This window comes from Chelonoidis abingdonii, chromosome 3, assembly GCF_003597395.2.
Source record: "Chelonoidis abingdonii isolate Lonesome George chromosome 3, CheloAbing_2.0, whole genome shotgun sequence".
NCBI classification, from domain to species: domain Eukaryota; kingdom Metazoa; phylum Chordata; order Testudines; family Testudinidae; genus Chelonoidis; species Chelonoidis abingdonii.
The window spans coordinates 46,231,582-46,238,553 of record NC_133771.1 but is presented as its reverse complement, the minus strand read 5'-3'; the positions used below and the strand labels follow the sequence as shown (position 1 = coordinate 46,238,553).

Genomic DNA, 6,972 nt, shown 5'->3' with positions numbered 1-6,972 from the left:
AATTGGGAGAATGTTTACCATTGTTAATCCTTCATTTTAAACCTGGTCTACACTACGAGTTTAGGTCGAATTTAACAGTGTTAGATTGATTTAACCCTGCATCCGTCCATACGACAAAATCATTTTTGTCGACTTCAAGGGCTCTTAAAATCGATTTCTGTTCTCCTCCTCAATAAAGGGATTAGCACTGAAATTGACCCTGCTGGGTCGAATTTGGGGTAGTGTGGATGCAATTCAATGGTATTGGCCTCTGGGAGCTATCTCAGAGTGCTCCATTGTGACCACTCTGGACAGCGCTCTCAACTCAATGCACTGGCCAGGTAGACAGGAAAAGCCCTGCGAACTTCTGAATTTCGTTTCCTGTTGCCCAGCATGGAGAGCTGATAAGCACAGGTGAACATGAAGAGCTCATCAGCACAAGTGACCATGAAGTTCCAGAATTGCAAAAGAGTTCCAGCATGGACAAAACAGGAGGTATTGGATCTGATTGCTGTATGAGGAGATGAATCCGTGCTATCCGAACTCTGTTCCAAAAGATGAAATGCCAGAATATTTGAAAAAATCTCCAAGGGCAGGAAGGACAGAGGTTATAACAGAGACCCGCAGCAGTGCCGTGTGAAACTTAAGGAGCTCAGGCAGCCTACCAGAGAGGCAAATGGCTACTCCAGGTTAGAGTCCCAGACATGCTGCTTCTATGATGAGCTGCATGCCATTTTAGGGGGTGCCCCTGTAACAACCCAACCCCTGTGTGTGGACTCTGTCAATGGAGTCTCATGCTACAGGGATGTGGATTTTGAGGATGAGGAAGATAGCGCACAGCAAGCAAGCGGAGAAACCATTTTCCCTGACAGCCAGCAACTGTTTTTCACTCTGGATCTAGTACCCTCCCAATCCACCCAAGGTGGGCTCCCAGACTTTGAAGGTAGAGAAGGGACCTTTGGTGAGTATACCTTTGTAAATATAATATATGGTTTAAAAGCAAGTGTGTTTAATGATTAATTTGCCCTGAAGACTTGGGATACATTGGTATGAGTACAGCTACTGGACAAGTCTGCTAACGTGTATGAGGATGGAACGGAAATCCTCCAAGGACATCTCAGTGAAGTTCTTCTGGATGTACTCCCAGGGGCACCTGGTTGAAATAGGGGAATTTTATTAAGGGGACATTCAGAGGTGGCCATTTCTGCTGGGCTATTTGCCTGTGGCTGAACAGAAATTATCCGCACTGTTAACCATGTGGTGGGCGGAGAGGTGATTGTGTGTGTGTGGGGGGGCAGGGGGGGTTAGTTGGGTTTGTGCTGCATGTTAACCTGAAAACTACAGCCCCTCTTTTTAAATGGCCAACCCATTTTTAATGAGCAACCCAGTGGGTGCTTTGTATGGGAAATGAGGTGGTGTTTGAAACCATCCCCACATCTTATGAAGGTTAAAGAAGCCAGAAGACTGTGTCTTACTATGTCTGCCTGCAAGCCAAATTCTGTTCCCTGCCGGCCCTGCATGTATGATCTCAATTACAGCAGGCCCTCAATATAAGAGGCAAAATGTGACCTTGTAAAGAGAGCACATGTGCTATGTAATCTTAACAGCTTGGTTGACCGTGCAAGAGTCTACCCATTGTTCTCTAAAATATATCTTTTTAAATACTACTCTCCCTTTTTTTTTCCTCCCACAGCTGCAAATATTTCAACGCTCCCCGTGTAACCTCCATCCCAGAGACTAGCGAAGATTAGAAGGTGAAAAAACGCACTTGCTTCTCAGTGTTCTCTGAGCTCATCCAGTCCTCCCACATTGAAAGAGCCCAGCAGAATGCCTGGAGGCAGACACTGTCAGAGTGCAGGAAAGCACAAAATGAACATGAGGACAGGTGGCGGGAGCAAGAGGAGAGATGGTGGGATCAAGATGATTGGTGGCGTCAGCATGATGAGAGAAGGCAGGAAGCAATGCTTAGGCTACTGGAGGATCAAACTGATATTCTCCAGCATGTTGTTCAGGTGCAGGAAAGGCAGCAGGAGCAAAGACCACTGTGGCAGCCCCTGTGTAACCAACTGCTCTCCTCCTCAAGTTCCATAGACTTCTCACCCAGATACCAAAGAATGTGGCGGGTGGGGGGAGGCCCTCTGGCCACCTAAGCACTCCACCCAAGAGGACTACCCAAGCAACAGAAAGCTGTCATTCAATAAGTTTTGAAGTGCAGTGTGGCCTTGTCCTTTCCTCCTCCCGTCCTCTGCCATCCCACCCAGTGCTTCCCTCCTACCCCACTTCTCCTGGGCTACCTTGGCAGTTATCCCCCCATTTGTGTGACGAATTAATAATAAGGAATTCATGAAGTTGAAACAGCAATGACTTTGTTGCCTCTGCAAGTGGAGGCCTCTGCAAGTGGAGATCAAAGAGGGGAGGGGAGGGTGGTTGGCTTACAGGGAAGTAGAGTAAACCAAGGGAGCTATCCCTCCCCCCCTTATTATTATTTTTTATTATTTTTATATTTGTTCTGCTATCTGCCACCACTGAGAACAGCCTAACTCCATCCTCTTCAGGGTTGGTGCAAGGATGTTTCGCGCCCTAGGCGAAACTTCCACCTTGCGCCATTCCCCCCCAGCTCCCGTGCCCTGAGGCGCTCCCAACCCCCTTGGCAGTCCCTCCCTCTGCCCTGAGGCCGCCCCCCTTTGTGGCAGCTCCCCACCCTGACGCACCTCTCCCCAGCCCCAGCGCACCCCTGCTCCAGGCACGAGCACCCCAACCACACCATTGCTGCTTCACTTCTCCTGCCTCCCAGGCTTGTGGTGCCAATAAGCTTAGGCACCGCAAGCCTGGGAGGTGGGAGAAGTGAAGCAGTCATGGCGTGTTCAGGGAGGAGGCAGGGCAGGGGTGAGCTGGGGTGGGGAGTTCCCCTGCATGCTGCGCCCCCCACTTACTTGCTGCAGGCGGCCCTCCCTGCACTCTGCAGCCCCAGCTCCCTCCGCCTAAATGCCGGTGGCAACTGGGGCGGCTGAAGATCCAGCCACCACGGTCACTGCCAAAGAAAATGGCATGCCTCTCAAATGCCAGTGCCCTAGGCGACTGCCTAGGTTGCCTAAATGGTTGCACCGGCCCTAATCCTCTTTGGAACCCCCTTTCAGGTAGTTGAAGGCATAGACACCAACTTCCCCTCTTTCCCTGGGTGCTTGACCCTCCCGCTTGCCCCTGTCCCACTCGGCCCTTCCCTGATTCCAACTCCTACCCCAAAGTCCCCACCACAGCTCTGCCACCTCCCTGGCCCTATTCCAACTCCTTTCTCAAATCCCTGCCCTGGCCCCACCTCTTCCCTGCCTTCTCCCCTAAGCGTGCCACATTTTCGTTCTTCTTCCCCACCCTCCCGGAGCATGCTGGAGCGTGGTAGGTGAAGGAGATGGGACACGGTGCACTTGGGGTGGAGGAGGTAGGGCGGGAGAGGAAGGGAGCTTGGCTGCCATTGGGTGCAGAGAACTCACTAATTTTTCCCTGTGGGTGCTCCAGCCCCGAAGCACCCACAGAGTTGGTGCCTATGGTTGATGGCTGCTATCAGATCACCCCCTCACTCTTCTCTTTTGCAGACTAAACAATCCCAGTTTCCTCCGCCTCTGCCGGTTGCTCCCAGACATTTAGAAAGGCCAGTGGTTTTAACTGTAGTTTTGTTTACACTTTAGTTTAAATAGTGATTTTTATATTAAATGAATGTATCATGTAGCATGCCTTTTATAGATTTTATGTTTTTAAAAATTGCTGGAATAAACAAGATGGGAGAGGGGGGGAAATACGATGTGCTTTCCTATCCAGCTTTATAGCTGATACCTCATAAAAGAATAGGACTGTTAAGGGAGAGAAACTCATGGAATTGCTGATGGTGTAGAAAGGAGGATTTATAGACTCGCAGGTTGCATTTTTCATCTCAGTTGAACTGATGTACATTGGGAGTAAATTTATGGAAGTCCTGGGAATATGTGTAAAATTTGTATAATGAAAGTAGAAGGAGGTCCCATGAACTACTTGAATACCATTTACAATGTGAATCAACTCTCTTTGGATTAGATGGTTTTCATTTAAAATCAGGTGTGTTATGAGCCTCCTAGATTCAAAATGGGAGAAATTGTTACCAGATTATAAAACAAACAGGAAGGAATAAAGGTGAAACTTCCATGTTACTGAAATGTACCTGCTTTCCCAGCATAGACAATAAGATGGAGGTATTCAGTAGCAGAATAAGAATAATGCCTTAAAGCATCTCTAATTTTGCAGGCATTCTGCAATTTTTACTTTGATGTAGGTTACTGTAGAATTTGCCATTTTGCCACTCTTTTCTGTAAAATTGTGTTCCAGAACCTACAATGTCATACTACATTTTATTTCCTCTAATGGTTCTATAGTTAACCTTGAAAATGTGAACAGATTGTAAACCAATAGTTACATCAGCCTAAATTTTCAGAAAGCCTAAAACAACTGCCCATTCATCTCAGTGAGGTTGTTAACCTACATATGATATATTTAATGTCAACATTGTTAACTGTTTCACTGTTAATTGTGTTGGAAGTAAAACATAATCGCAACATAATATTTCTAGTGTGACATTTGAGTTTTGTGATAATTTGTCATCACATGTCAAATCATTGTCAAGAGGTAATCTGCTAGGTTTTATTTATATCATGGGAATCACAGAGAACTGTAGTTCACAGAAGATCCAAATGGTAGCAACAGGCACAATTCTTTCATCCTTTCCCAGGATATTTATTTGAAGCACAGAGTCAAAATTAACACCATGTCTGTGGCCGAGGTTTTATTTTCATTGAACAATCAGTGGAAAGTTCAGTCCATACCTCCACATCTTCACTTGGCAGAAAAGCACAGTTAACAACTGCTTCTTTGAAAAGACTTTTTACCCAGCCATATTGCTTCACGTCATTAATCTCAGACTCTGAGAAAGATTCATGAATTTGCTTTATTTTGATATGTGCTCAGTATTCCTTTCATTCCACACAATTTTTAATTTTTATACAGATGTCTCCAAGAAGTTTAAATGAGGTCATTATTTCTATACCTCTTCTTCCCCCTTGCCCATATAGATTAAGCTTTTCTTTGAATGCAGCTAACTTGTCTGTCATGTTCAGAAAGTTTGAATCATATCTCTGCAGTGACAAACTGAGTATATTTAACTTATCAAAAGTATCAGACAGGTCTGCCAGAATATACAGTCACTAGTGTATTGCTTCACTGAATTGCTTTCCAGAAATAAAAAGACTTAATTTCTGAGTTCAAACACTTAAACTCAAAATGTTGCCTTTTGACAGCTATTTTACTTCAGTATGGAGAAGAGGTTTTGTTGCTCAGAGCACATATTCTCTCAAAGTCTTGAATTGAGTGTCCTTGACTTGATAAAATTTGCTAATTTTATAGCATCTGATAGGGATACATAACGAATGTAATTCAGGAGATAATTACTTTGCTGTTAGCGGTTCTCTTTAGATAATGCACTGAATCTGCTTTACACAAGTCTTGGAAAGCTCTGATTCTAGCTCAGAGGCCACTCTTTTTCCTAGCTGTAGCCGCAGCACCACCAGTATATATTTGAATAACATCATTGCCGCTGAATTTTACTTTGTTTTAAAGAATCCACAAAAAGGTTAAAAATTTGCTCCTTAGAAGTATCTGTCAGGATTGGTCAGCACAAACACAATGCACACAGAAATATTGCCATTACTTAAAAAAATCAGCAAAAGGAGTTATTCTGCTTCTCCAGCAACATCAAGAGATGTCTATTTTTAAAAAATCTTTTCAATTACTTGGTGTGATGGATTTGGACTCTAATAATTTATGAATACTCTGTGCTGGTCAGGTTCCTGCTTTGTTTACTATGTGAATATATGGATCTAAATTAATGTCGGGGGAGGCAGAGATTCTCTGAGTTTCTTGGCTTTCAAGGAGCCCCAGTTAGGTTTTGATATCCTGTGGATTGGGATGGGGGAATTTGCCCTGACATAGTAGGGCATTTGTATCTTTAATTAGAGATGGGAGGAGCATGTTTCTCATGTGGAAAATGTCAAATTGCTAAGATGGAGCCTGGTACTCCAAGATTATGAGAAGGAGATGATTCATGTCAAAGGGTGTGCAAACATGATGGCAGATGTTCTCTCTAAAAAGAAGGTGTGAAAACTTCCCTATGGTGCTTCAGAGGTACTCCTGTTCCATTCATCTTCATTGGGGGAAGATATTGAAGGATTTGGAGCTGCTCTCTAATAGTTTATTAATACTGTAAATTGACACCGTTTGTGAGATGTTTTCTGGATCACTACATTGATTTAACAGAACAGGGTGCTTTCTGAAAAAAGAAAAGCAGGAAAGGAAAGAATGGCAAAGATAAGCAACTCTTCTGCAAATGCTAGGACTATTAGCTTTAAAGATTTTGTCTCCTCTCCAGCTAACCTACAAAACTGGTTTGAAGCCGATCAAGAGAAGGCCCAGGAACACAGTAGATCAAAAGAACTGAAAAAGTAACGACACTTTTTTTTTAAGTACGTCAGAAGCAGGAAGCCTGCTAAACAATCAGTGGGGCCACTGGATGATTGAGATGCTAAAGGAGCACTCAAGGACGATAAGGCCATTGCAGAAAAACTTGTAGGAATGACCCCGGGCCCACAGGCCTGGGTGCCCCTTTAATTGGGGCATTTTGTTCTTGCTTGCAAGCTGGGCACACCCGCTTGCTTATCGCAGGAATTTGGCCTTCCTCCATCCTTCCCCCTTGCTTTCACACAGGCGGCCTCGTCTGCACCTGGCAGTGTTTTGTAGCTTCCCTCTTCTGCAGTTTCTCACACTGACTACTGTGTTTGCAGCTGGGGATGTTTTGTAGTTTGCTATGCTTTTGAGCTCGTGATGGAAGATTTTTGTAGGAAATTTTGAATTGTGCTGTGCATTTGCGCATGTGTAATCTTAGATAATAAAAGAGGCAGGTGAACTCAGAAAAGCAGC

The 6,972-nt window shown here is 44.6% G+C and overlaps 1 pseudogene; it reads left to right on the top strand.

Moving 5' to 3' along the window:
- The first annotated feature begins 426 nt into the window (after positions 1-426).
- On the top strand, positions 427-2,187 carry LOC142046536 (uncharacterized; annotated as a pseudogene).
- The last annotated feature ends 4,785 nt before the right edge of the window (positions 2,188-6,972 follow it).